The sequence below is a fragment of the Caloenas nicobarica genome, chromosome 14, assembly GCF_036013445.1.
Source record: "Caloenas nicobarica isolate bCalNic1 chromosome 14, bCalNic1.hap1, whole genome shotgun sequence".
NCBI classification, from domain to species: domain Eukaryota; kingdom Metazoa; phylum Chordata; class Aves; order Columbiformes; family Columbidae; genus Caloenas; species Caloenas nicobarica.
Genome location: NC_088258.1, coordinates 15,112,412 through 15,125,836, shown reverse-complemented (window position 1 = coordinate 15,125,836; position 13,425 = coordinate 15,112,412). Strand labels below are relative to the sequence as shown.

The 13,425-nt window shown below is 40.4% G+C and overlaps 1 long non-coding RNA gene across 1 annotated transcript in view; it reads left to right on the top strand.

Annotated features, from left to right (window-relative positions):
- Positions 1-200: 200 nt before the first annotated feature.
- The window catches only part of LOC135994553 (uncharacterized), a 38,349-nt gene continuing 25,124 nt past the window's right edge, over positions 201-13,425 (top strand). The window contains exons 1-2 of the long non-coding RNA XR_010607013.1: positions 201-614; positions 3,223-3,289. This is a non-coding gene — a long non-coding RNA (uncharacterized LOC135994553). The remainder of the gene's footprint in view (positions 615-3,222; positions 3,290-13,425) is intronic.

The following is a 13,425-nucleotide window of genomic DNA, read 5'->3' as shown; positions in this document are numbered from 1 at the left end:
CCGGCCCCAGTGCTGCCCTCGCCAGCCTCTGCGGGGTGAAAAGCCCCAGCTCCCGCCCGGACCGCGCAGAGGCCCCTTCTCGACTCTCCGTGCAGGATTATGGCGAGGGCGCCGTTACCGCCACGGCCACCCCGGAGCCGCCCGGTGCCGGGCGAGCTGACGGGGCCGGCCGGGCCTGCCCGCCGGGCCGCGGTGCGGACAGCACGGGCCTCCCTCACCTCGCTGAGCTCGTCTGTGTCAAACCGGCCTAGGACGATCTCATTATATGTTGTAATTCACCCCGTGGTGGTGCAGTAACAATGTAAATGCGTTAGGAATTTGCCCAATACCGGGTTTCTTCACCCCTCCGCTGGAGTTGGGCCTTACTGAAGCCGGAGAGTGAAAAGATGATGGAGTATTGCAACTCTTCTGACATGGTATAGTTGCTGGCAAAACAGATACCGACTTGTTTGCGGCTCATCTAAAGTCTTAAGAGGTTTCTGGCAAAAGGACTTTGACAGAAGATCACAGAATAACAGAATGGTTGGGGTTGGAAGGGACCTCTGGAGATCATCTAGTGCAACCCACCCGCTAAAGCAGGTTCACCAGGGCGGATCACACAGGAATGTGTCCAGGTGGGTTTTGAATGTCTCCAGAGAAAGCAACTCCAGCAAGTTCAGAAGTTACCATGACTTTATACAAACACCTGTTTTATGATATAGATGCTAGTTTATATCAGGCACAGTTTTCTAAGGAGTAAAAGTAATTTTTTCTTGCGCAGTGTCCACCATGAGCATGTGACAATGCTAAGTGCATTGTCCCTTTCCATTCTCATTCCGTGAAAAACTAAATAAGGCCCAGTACCCAGAGAGGTGCCTCACCTCCCCTCCTCGCTCTCGAAGCCATGCAGACATGAGCCGTCTTCTGCCTGGAAGCTGTACAGCTGCACTTGCACATCTCGGTGTCTCAGGAGCCCTTCCCAAGGTGACAGGTAACTGGACTGCTCCCGAATCCTACCCAGCCAGCCTGCAGCATTGGCAGAGAACTGGCTCGTACTACAGACTGCCCTAAGCACACCATCTTGCAGTTTTGCTTAATCAAAAATACCAGGTGGCACAGAGTACCTGAGCTACCACAGTGAATTAAGAACATTTTAGAAAAGTCATTGTTTAGTGTAAGATTGTTTTATTTAAGCTTTGGATCTAATGAGTGTAGCACAGCATCGGTTTCTATTGTCTTTATGCATCAGCCACTACAGAAGAGACGGTAAACACATCTTTAAAAGTTCAGAACCCTTTTTGAGAGGAAGTGGAAGACCAAGCACTGGCACTGGGTTACTTTCACTATTAGTTACTAATAGTCTGGTTCGTCTGGCAAAGCAATATTGGCCATGGCAGGAACTTACCTTTCTGTCAAGCGAGCAGATGCAAGGGTAGCCTTTGGGCCAGTACTTTATAATAATAAGATATCTAAATCCCATTTAGATATTTAATTCTCTACAGAAATGCCTGTTTTACTTTACGTAACCGTGGATGTAGACTCCGCTGTATGCGAGTGTCCTCATCCACTTCAGTGAGAAGGGTCATGCCCTTTTGTACAAAAAGCATGAATGCAATTACAACAGAGCTGGCTGGTAAGCGCCATCCAATAATAGTACAGCCTTAAGAGAAGACCAGCAATCTCTTTTGGCATAATTTGAAATCTTTTTTGCCTTTGAGAAACTTTTTATAGTGATTTTATAACTCATATTTATTAATAGCAAATTGCACAGAGAACAAAGCAGGTTTATTCACATTGTTTTCTTATCTTTGCAAATGGGCTGCTGGATCTGTGCAGGCTTATAGCATGGGAAATTTCCAGTCCTCTATGGAGAAAGTACAGGGCTGTTAATCCTTCAGAATTGCTTAAAAACTTCTCTTACTTTGCTACCTTCACCTGTCTCCAGTTACTGCCTAAGGCTGTAGCAGGGAAAAGGCTCTAGTGACCTCTGGTCCCTGCAGTTGGGGAGCAGAAAGAGCTACTTTATACATTCCCAGGAGCTTGTGACGTATACTGGCAGATTCAGTTAAATCCATTGAGTAACATGTTCTTCAGCCGTATGAGGGATGAAAAACTGAGGGTTTCCTCCCATTTATTTGCTGTTGCTCCTTAGCTGTGCACAAGTAATGTACAACTGTGAGTGTGCAACATGCTAGTACAGGAGGTAGTTTTCTCTTCCTAGAATAAAAGACTTATAAGTTTATCAATAAGATTTTTTTCCCCATGAGATTTATAAATGAAATTTATAATATTGTCTTTGGTGGACTCAGCAGTGTTATGTTTACAATTGGACTCCGTGATCTTAAGGGTCTTTTCCAACATAAGTGATTCTATGATTCTCTTGCTTTGATACTTTCATAACACAGCACTCAACATTTTAAAGCATTATTGAATTCACTGGGAATGATCTGCAGAAGGATTCTGGGCTCAGTTGTAATTGTTGTCACAATCATCCCGATCTCTGCTGGAACTACTCTGACCCTTAGCGTAGTTTCCAGCAATGTTGATTATAAGAGCTACTAATTATAGAGATTCTTTGGTTTCTCTTCAGGGACTGTACCGCTGTCAGAGAAATTCATTATCAGATTAAGACTTGACTGTATTTTATTTTGGTAGAGATAAATTATTTCCATTCTTGCAAATTCACATCATGGTCTCCTTGTCTTTCAACAGCTTTCAGATAGTTAGTGTGGCTATTTTAAATGTACCTCTTTTTGGAGTTCCCTTCTGTCAGTTACACCCAGTTACAGTCCTCTACATCTATTCCTAACTTCAAATTTTGAATGGTTACTGGCAATATTAGTTCCTTTACTTATGGCCATATGTTGTGTTCTGAAATGGCAACTGGTAAAATAAAACCTTCCTCCATTATCACTTGGAAATACAACAAATATGCGACAGATATATGTTACACCTATAAATCTCGTTCATTTTGCTGTTGTTTTGTTTTGCAGCTCTCTGTTGTTGTTTGCAGCTCTCCTTGCTGCAAAATGTGTTCAGTAATCATCTTTACACCCTAGAAAGCATATTGAGAAAACAGACTGGTCCACACAGAACATTTTCTTATGTGTGTTTTAACTGTTCCTTAGAAATAACCGTTTTGCAAGTCTATAGAGGGATTGTTAAAGAGGGCAAAATGCCAGTATCATTAGTCAAGGACTAAATATCACTAATGTGAGTGACAACTTGCACCTTTACTTACAGGCCCACTGGAGAGCACGTATCACAGAGAAAGGGGGACCAAGCTGAAGCTCTCCAGCAGCTGGGGCAGGTAAGTTATATCTTTTCTTATTTCACCTGAAATAAGGGGATGAGAAATGATTAATCCAGCTCTGCACACGAAGAGAACATGGGAATGAGCATGTCATTTTATTTCAAAGCGTTCGGCAGTCATTATGAAGTAACATCATTGGTTATCCTGTGCAGTTCTGAGTATCCATTTGTAATTATATGTATATCTTCCTGTGTCCATGCTGCACCTTACCGTCACTTTGCTATGACTCGTAAAGGGTAAAAGCACTTTTAGTGTGAGAATAGACTCACTGTATATCTGAGTAGTAGAATCAATTCACTTCAGCTTTAATTCCACCTTAAGGAATACTCGCGTATTTAAAAGAAAGCTTCAAAAGGTAGTTCTTATGTGATGGCAGTGATGGCAATGATGAATTCTCTTATTCTGATTAGTGGTGTAAGTGGTACTTCATGATGACAGACGGTGAATCCAGGCCAGGAGAAAAATAAGATTGTTTAAAACCCATTTGAGCAGAAGTTTAGCTTCAGGCTTCTGAAGGCTGAAGCCCTTTTTGGCACAGAACCTAACTTGGGACAAGAGGTGTTTCTGCTTGTATGCCTTGTCTTTTGTCTTGAAAGAGCAGGTTTATATGTAATTACACAGATGATAATTAGGTGAAAGGTTCTGTATGTCATACTGACACAGAAAACTCTCATCTTTATATCATTGCAACATAGCTATCTCCTATTCACTTCTACTGCTTCAAAATGTGCAAAAAGAGAAATTTATTGTCTTTTGCTGTGTTGAAGCATCTTTGTCCCATGTTTTGGAGGCTGGTTTTGTATCTGAAGGCAGATGAGCATTTCCTTTCTGCAGCAGTTATTTGTAAAGCTTTATGGAGCTACTGAGAAAAGGCCCTGATGACAGTGCCACCATCTCAGGCTCACTCTGTATCTTGGTGTATACAGACAGTTTCTCATCCTTCCAGGTTGTTACTTTGAAGCCAACAGTTATTTTAAAACATGTTATTTTAAACATGACACTATATGGGTTTTAGCGAAATCAAACGTTGCTTTGTAATTAAGCTGCAGGAACTGTCTATAGTAGACAGGAGAGGTGATGATTTCCTAGTGGAAAGATGTAACAAACTTCACTTTGCAGGAGCAGTGTTTGCTTGGCACTAACAGCTATCTGCGTTATGCTGAAAAATGGGTTCCTTGAGATGTATTTGGAAATCACATTTGGTAGAGTTGTTCAGCATTTCCTTCAATTTAACTTTACCACAGACATACACAACAAAGCCATTCCCTGTTCCTAGACTGGAGGCAGAGCCAAAGAGTTTTTTGTTTTAGTTCTTTCCCTCATGCATGGAAAAAGACCACATATTTTATGTTCCTGTATGTAGCTGCCTTTTCCCCTTCTGTGAACTTAGTGCACTCCTATTTCCTTTACTCTTCAGTAGCGTGGCCCAGAATACCCTTTTACTTTGGCAAAGCGAACTCTTTTTTGTAGGACAAACAGTCTGCAATCATCTCCTGACTAGTTGCTTGGCATAAAACTGGGTGACTGCAAAAATGGGTATGAATAAATCAGCGAGAGCTTAGCCTCCTCCATAGCCTGCAGGTACTCCAGAGGAGCAGGGACCATCATTTAAAAATTGTCTTAAAAAATGTCATTGCTAGCCATTAAGTGTATGATTGGGTGGGGGTTTTCATTTTTTATGAAGAAATGTTTCCTGATAAATGGGATGATTAAGCTACTTTCTGGAAGAGCTGGCTGCATGAACCACTATAGAATAGTATGGAAATATGTAAAGAGAAAGTACATTACCCTCCTTTTACTAGATAATACTAACATCATGGTGGATTTTTCAGGATAATAAAATCAGTAAATGTGACGCTATGTCCCCCCAGAAATCAAAATACATTTTTTTCCTCCTTCTGCTTCTCTGTAATTTGGGCCTAACTTTAATCTATTAACTCCTTTCTCTTTAAAGCTTGCAGAGCTTGCAGTACTTCTGAATTTCAGGCTTTCTCTTCCTCCTTTTCTCTATGGAGATTTCCCTGGGAATCTTCTTGAAGGAATTCCTTGTTATGCCCTTTCTATCCCCACCCGTTCCAGAAGAGAAGCAGGTGGATAGGCTTAAAGGTATTCATCTGTTCAAATCAAATAATTACAGTATTAATACAACTGAAATGGTTTGGCTGTAAGTCTCTTCCACTTTCATCCTCCTTGCTTCATTGTATTTTATTGATTTATTTCTGATGTGACACCTCTTCCAGTTATACAGATCACTACAGACTCCCCTAGGAAAATTTTGTACGTAATACCAGAATGTCTTATACAAAAAAAACCCCACAACCAACCAAACAAAAAAAACCCAAACTCAAACCACAACGAAAATTACCTATATTTAAAAAACAACCACCAAAAAACCACCAAAACCAACACACACACATGCAAAAAAACACAACACAAAACCAAACGAACAAACAAAAAACAACCCACAAAAAACCCAAGCTGCAGCCACATTTTTCCACCTTTTCACCTACACATTAGAAAGAAAGGTGCAATTTTTCTTTTGTGGGTGAAAAGAGGAAAGGGAACAACAGCTTCACATTCGTAAGGGAATCCAGGAGAGGGAGACAGCACAGGGAGAACAGTGCTGAGAAGACATTTGTCCCTGAAGAGCACAAGGCCTCTAGACTATGGACCTCTAAATTTTACTGAGTATCTTCGTCTTTCTTCCAGGTATTAAAAAATCCAATTGTAAAGAAGTCCTAGTGTATATGTGTGGCTCTTGTTAATAATAAGTCCTTGGGCAGTTTTGGAGGTGCAGACAGGCAAATACCTCATCCTGTACACTGGAGCTGAAGCTTTTCTCTCTCACGTTTACCACTGTAAGTGCATTTGATCAAATAAACAAAAGGTGTTTCTTAACATCTACCAGGTTTTTAGCTGTCTCCTTTTTTACTGCTTCCCTTACTTGTGCAATTTTTTTTTTTTTGGTCTACAAGACGCATATGGAATGTGTTACCTGGGGAAACCCAAGGAAAGTCTGCTTAATTGCTAATTTGCATGTTTAAAAGATATTTTTTACCTTTTCAGCATACAGAGTAGTATACGCTATTTGGTCCATATACTTCACAGTGTACTTGAGTTGCATTCACACAGATCTCAATATTCAGATTAGAGTGATATTGTTTTGAGATTGGGTAGTCAAATGTTTAGTAACTTCCTGGCAGCCTTACTACATTTTATCACCATAGTTCTGCTTTTTACAGCAAGCGTTCCCGAAACAGTATAAGTGCACTAATGCAAATCATAATTTACCCCAGTGTATTGCATTTATTGTGACAGATTGCCTTGCAGTGGAACATCTCTCCAGATGAAGCCTAGTCTGAACCTCCTCTGCTGTAGCCAAGAGAAAAAGAAATCCCTTGTTATCTCAGCATTTGTGCCAACTTGCCTTATTTTGCTTTGAATTTTAGGAGCACTCCTGAAACTGAATCACAGTAAACTGTTCGAACTGGAAGTGTCAGCCATTACAAAAATACAGAAAACACTATTCAGCTCGTACCTACAAAGAATAGAAATCTAATGAAAACATTTGCTATTGCATTTAATGATTACAACAGCCTGATGTTAGTAGAGGAGCTAGAGGTGATTTAGAGACAAACTGGTTTTTTGAGTGATGTAAACAGGGGAGGTGGAAATGATCTGGAAATCTAAACTCAAATTGACAAATCAATTCAAACAGCTCCTTCTAGTCTCTTGATAGCTCTTATCACTATTTTTTTTCTGCAACTTTCCTGTAAATTTTGCCTGGACATTGTTGTTCACTCCTCTGGGATCCTGGAAAGCAACCCACAACCTATGAAACCCAGGACAGGAGTATTGCATCAGAACAAGCAGAGCATTTAACATAGGCAACATTTAATACATGAAGTAGGTATTTTATGTCTTAGTAGGAAAAACTATTAAATACAGTAGTGTGATTACGAGTAATAGTTTTAGTTGCAATTAAGATCTTCAGAATAATTTCCTGAATACCAGCAATTACTCACTATACTAGGAGCTGAGCCATAAGCTGTTCTCTTGCTGTTTGTGCAAAGGTCTTCATTCTCCTTCGCATTCCTGCAGCTTAATCTATCTGTAACTCTTCTCTCTTCCTTTTACTTCCATCTGCAGCTGGACATATTTGAACTGATTCTGCTCTGCAGTAATTGCTTTATGCCGGAAAGCTGCAAGGCTGCCAGAGTTCAACATGTCAGTCTAGGGAGAGAGAGGTGCTGGACTGTAGTTATTACACTAACACATGCAAATCTGCAGGGGAAGAGAGAATTTGATGACAAAGGAATTCAAGGTGTAAACCCTGAGCGGTGAGCAGTGCACAAGAAGTGTACGTTTGTGCTTGACTGTTTTGCAAGTAAAGTTTTACATTCTCATTTCATCAGCTAAGATGCATATTTGAGCAGTGCCAACTGCTTCCAAAGTTCAGGGAGGGCAGAGCCGTTAGTCCCTGTGATCCAGGCCTATAATCTGTGAGCACAGGGCAGAACAGCCTTTTCTCTAGTGACCTAGCTGTCTCGTTGACTCAGCTTTTAGAGCATTCTGCTTTTACAAATCTTTCTTTTGAGAAAGGCGGTTGTGTATGTCAAAAGTTCAGTGTAAATTTGATTTTTATGATGTTTTTGTTTTGAATAGCTCTAGTTTAGAAAAACCTTTATTGCAGCAGAATTAATGCACTGATAAAGCTGTTCCCTACAGCACAGTTTACAGTAGCTGTTAGCATCAAATGTTTTCTAGGCACTACATTTGCCACCCAGCAACCATGCCAGGGTAATCTTGCTGCACACCCATGTGTGCGGTCCTGTCAGATCAAGGGACTGTGCTGCAGGATTACCCACCAGTCAGGAGTCATTAATGACAAGATATCTTTCTTACAAGACAAAGTGCCCTGCAGATTCCCCCGGGTGAATGCACAAGACTTCATACAGCATTGCATTTTTCTGTGGAAGAAAACCTACATGATATTCCTTGCGGCGAGGTCTCCAGTCAGCAGTTGCAGAAGGCAACGTTTGTAGGACGTATTTGAACTTTTTTCTTCTGCTGTATTTGAGAATTCTAAAACTGGAATTGCATATTCTTTGAAGCTGATATTAATTACTGTAAGAAATCAGATAACTTTACTACACTGAGAAGTCTGTTATCCTTTAAATACAATTAAGACTTTTGTTTTATTCCTGTCTATTCCCTAGATGCTCTCACACCCTGCGTGAATACCTGCTCTCCATTTTAGAGATCTTTGTTCTCTTGAAGAGTCTCATCTCTACTAGACTGTGAAGTTTCTCTACTATTATTGATTATTGCAGCTGCACTAACAGTGGATAGTCAGGATAGCCAAGACCTCTCCTGAGTCAGACACTGTGGCTGTTCCCATGCCAGCAGCTGGCCTGTGGCGCTGGCCAAATGCTGGCAAAGAAAACACACGGTACTGGGGCTTGTAGAGTATTGCAAACTGGATAACAAAACAGACAGTGAAAGGTGCTGCTGGAGCGAGCAGTTACTTACTTACAGGGCAATTCCCTTAATTCCTTTAGGCTTGAGAAGAATCAAGAACTCTATCGTGAGAATATTAGCAGGGAAAACAGAAAATAGACAATCTGAAGGATGAGAAAAATGCTTAAAAGCTAAAGGAGAATGCAGAGCACTGGGAGACGGTGACAGTACCTTGTGCAAATCGTCCCAAACCTGATAGCCCTTTTCCATTTTACTTGTTGTTGGGGCATCATAACTATGGAAAGAGTCAGAAAGTAGCTTCAGGTGGGATATAGGATTTCAGATATGAAGTGATTCTGGAAACAGTCTTCTGGGATTAGGTACACTTTTTTAACAGGAAAAGCAACAAAATTGTAGGTATTCAAACATGAAAGGTGTCACTAAGGTACAATTTACATCTGCGAACAGTTGTAACTGCAAACAGTTTTGCTTTATATAGTGTATGGTTTCCCTCGGAGCTTACTCATCAGATGTCTGGGTAAGGCTGTGACCAGAGTGATTATCTGTATCTCATATTTCCATTTTAAGTAGAACAAGTTACTTCTGTTTGCTGGAGTATCAATGTGTAGCCAGATAAGCGGCATGTCTACATACGTGGTTTAGATTGTATTAGCACAAAGTACTTTTTAGTGTTTTATTCAGATTACTAGTTGTTACTCAAGCCTGTATAGTAGTGCAGAGCACTGCATCCCATTGGTGCTCATGTGTATGTTTCAAAAATGCATTTAACCTGGCTATGAATCTTGCATAGTAGAGAGGAAAAATTTAAATTAACAGCTTTGATGGACCTGGTATTCCAGTCTCATATGATGCAGACAGGCATGAAATGCGCTTTCTCTGATTCCTCTGATATATGACTGAGTAATGGATTTTCTGTTTGTTTTAGGGGACATTATTTACTAAATGCAGATCAACAGCTGTAGCTGAGAGATCTACAGTGTGCTCAGATGGCTGATGGGAATTAAAGGTAGATAGCGGGTCAGAACACTAGAGAATAGGAGTGTGATCTCCAGACTAGCAGACGTTACAGTTCAGAGGGTTGAAAAGCTTAAAATAAACTACTGGGAAAATCTGTATTACACAGCTCTTCAGCCACTCAAATGCTATTTAGGTTTATTTAAAACAAACAAAGCCAAGAACTATTTGGAAGATAAATCAGTATATTACCTAGACACACATGGGAATACTGTGGTTTTACCTTTAGCTTGTGGCAGAGCAGACTCCAACAGCCAGTTCTAAAAAGAATCAAATTGGAAGTGACACGAAAGATTGTCACAGGCCCAACACAGCACTTAGACCAGGTTTCCAGCTAATTTCAAGACAGTTGGAAAGGCCCCTAGACACAACTGATATCTTCCTTTTTACAAAGCTGGGCAGAAATGTAAACAGATCATTCTAGAGAAACCTGTTTCTTACTGCTGAGTTAATACCAAAAAAAAGCCATGGAAATGTGACATCCAGAGTGTCACCTGTAGACATCCATAGTGTAGATGTGCCAAGAATAGAAAGGTGGGTTTTTTTGTGATAGGAAGATGTCAGACAAGGCAGTTAGTGAGATGTCCCAGACACCCAGGTCTCCTGAATCTCCATTTTCTGTTACTCTCCTTTATGCTCAGACTCCTCAAGGTTCCTTGTCCTCTGTAGTTAACTACATCATCTCATCTGATGTGCTCATGGGGCTTTGGGAGTGCAGCAGTCCCAGCCCTAGTCCTGTTATGTACAGTCAGTCATATCAAGTGCTTCCAAGCCCTGTCACTTCAAGCTGGAATCAGCTTATCTAGGAGAGGCAAGGAAAATTAAATGTGCAAATTTAGTGGTCGTTGATTTGTTTCGGCTCAGTCTTCTGTCAAAGGTATATTGTCGTTTGTCCGTCTCAACCACGACAGTATATCCTTAGCTAAAACTCACGCCTTGTCAAAATCGGAGTCTGTGCAATAGGGTCAAGCAATTTAACTACCTCAAAGGTTGAAGCCGGACATGTCTGTTCTTCTGTCCTGTCAAGCTGGGTGTCAACTAGAGGAAAAGAGGGAACAGAGTGGCAAGTGAGGGAGAACAAGGGCCAACCTTCCAGATGGCCTGACTTGCAGAGGAGGAATCATTCACTTGCACCAACAGCAAAATTAAGTTCTCTGACCTTGCCATATTTTCTCAGAGCTATTAATACAATGTTCACTTAATAGCCTGCTGAAGTTCCCAACCCTGATGACTCCTCCTTAACCTTGCAGAAAAATGACACTCATTGCTCTTGGGCAGGGACTACAGCTCACGATATATTGATACATATGCATTGCAACCTCTTCTGCATCTCATGTCACATTCAGCCATATTCCACTTTATTGCTTAAAATCCAAGGAGTAACTTTATACTAAGAACTCCTAAGTCACCAGCTTTTCTCTGTGTCTTTCAACACATTTTCCCTGATAAATTGATGAAATCAAAGTCTTCCGATATGTTACTGTAGACCTTAGTAATATCAGCATGCAAGCCAGTCTTCTGGACTTCTTGTTTCTTTTGCATACTGACTGGAAATATCTGAATAAGATGTTCATTTGTTACAGTGTTCTCCACTCAGCTGCATATTTATTTACCTTAGCTACTTGGTTTTAGTTGATGTTCCTGTAAATTCTGTGAACATACAAAACCTGAGCTTCTTTATACATTCCTTTCCTGGTAGTTACAGTTTCCTGTACCTATTTGCTTTGAAAATCCATTTATAAAAGTACGGTTGAATATATTATCTAAGCATATGTGCAGAGTGCATTTGGCAGTTACTTAGTTTTAAATTGCTTTACCACATTATGGATAGCTCTTGTCCATGTTGGTGTATCAACATTGTTTATGTAGAACTATTCAAGGTTATCAATGCTTTTAATCAATAGTTAATCTTCTGCTACCAACATTAAGTAGATTAATATTGTTTTCTCTCTCTTGGGTGAGGCAAAGTTGCCACAGATGATAAGACCCGGGTGGGTATGAGCTCAGTTTTGAAGTTCTGCTGATTGTGGGCCCAACTTGGTATGTAGGACTATGTGCCAGAGATGATTCTGAAAAAAGTACATGGTATGAAGGGGTTTGGTTCTAGAAGCCAGGCCTACTGTAGGTTTCAAATTTCCCTGGCAGTACTTGAATATTTTTATATAAGCAAATTTTCCCAGGACACATAGGAAATCTGTGCCAGATCTACCAACAGAACCCAAATCTCCTGATTCCCGTTTTCCCATAAATATGCAGAATATTATTTCTCCTTTATTATTTGAACTTTAATTATGGTTCTTTTATGCTTTAGAACTGTGCATGCTACAACATGTTGAGTTGTAGGACATGAGCAACATAAGAAATGTGGTAATGATAGCAAATTGTTGATGAAGAAAATCTGTTCAAAATCTTTTGTTATAAACGTTCTTAGCCTAGCTAAGGTATTCCTGTAAGAGCAGCAAGCTTTTTAATTGACACTTAAAATGAAGAATGCCTCAGCATTTGACCCATCTTAATTCTTTACTCTCAGGTAAAGATTTGTATTATCCAATTAAAAGTGAAAGAAAATGATGGCTTGGTTCAGGAAAAGCTATAAACACCTTGGCAGCAATTTTCTTCTGGTTTTGGTTAAGTGCCTTCTCCAAACAGCTTTATCTACCGAGAAATGAGGACTGAAATGCTTGCGGTGATGCTTTTCTCAGTGACTGTCAGTTCTCATCATTTTGGAAACATTTTGGACAGTTAGTCTCACACTCTGCATTAGTAAGCATTTTAGGTCTGGTAATAACGCAATCAGCCTTGTGAACTCTGGTACTTCTAGTATGGGCGGTACTAAGCAGAACAAAGGTTACAGAAGAAACTGCAGAGAGAACTATTTGAGTCTTACTTTTTCTGGTAGTGTCTGTCTGTCCCTTACACGTGCTGTCTATCGGATTGCCTTGGCACCTTTGTTTGATGGGCAGAAACGCACAGATAAATCAAACCCAAGCAACTGAACAAGGAGAAATCCTGGCTGCTCAGTACTGTGAGGCACAGCCCTCCTCTGCTGCTGACACTGCTGAGGGGCCAGCTGTGACGCCTGCAGGCTGGAAGAAGCTGGAATCACAACGTCAAGGTGAGTCAAGAGTCTGTAAACTATTCTTAGATTCAAAGATGACAAAAGACCATGTACATAACTGTTTTGGCTGATAAACTGCAGCATATAACAGTTGACGTAGTTTGTTCAGGGCCTCTGACTTTTCCTTCCATCACTATTATGTGTATCTAGGCCATTTGTTATGACTTTTCCTCTAGTTTCTTTTGTAGAAAACTAATTATTTGTTTGACCAATACCGTTGCAAATTACTTCAAAAGCTGCCAGGAACTAGACAATCCATATCGAGCTTTCTTGCATGTATTCCCACAGGAGTGTATTTCAGTCTGTACTGCTAACCTCAGAAACCCAGGAGTCAACGTGTTCTTGCCAAATGCTCCTAGAGATTAAAATGCTAGGAAAAAAAAAAAAAGAAGAAAAAAAAAAGAATAATATTGGGTTATTTCCTTCTATTTAAAGACCTAGCTTGAATATATTTTCAAAATCTCCTTTGTAACCAGGAAGATTGGAAGAGTACATTAAAAATAATGAAAACTGAGATTCT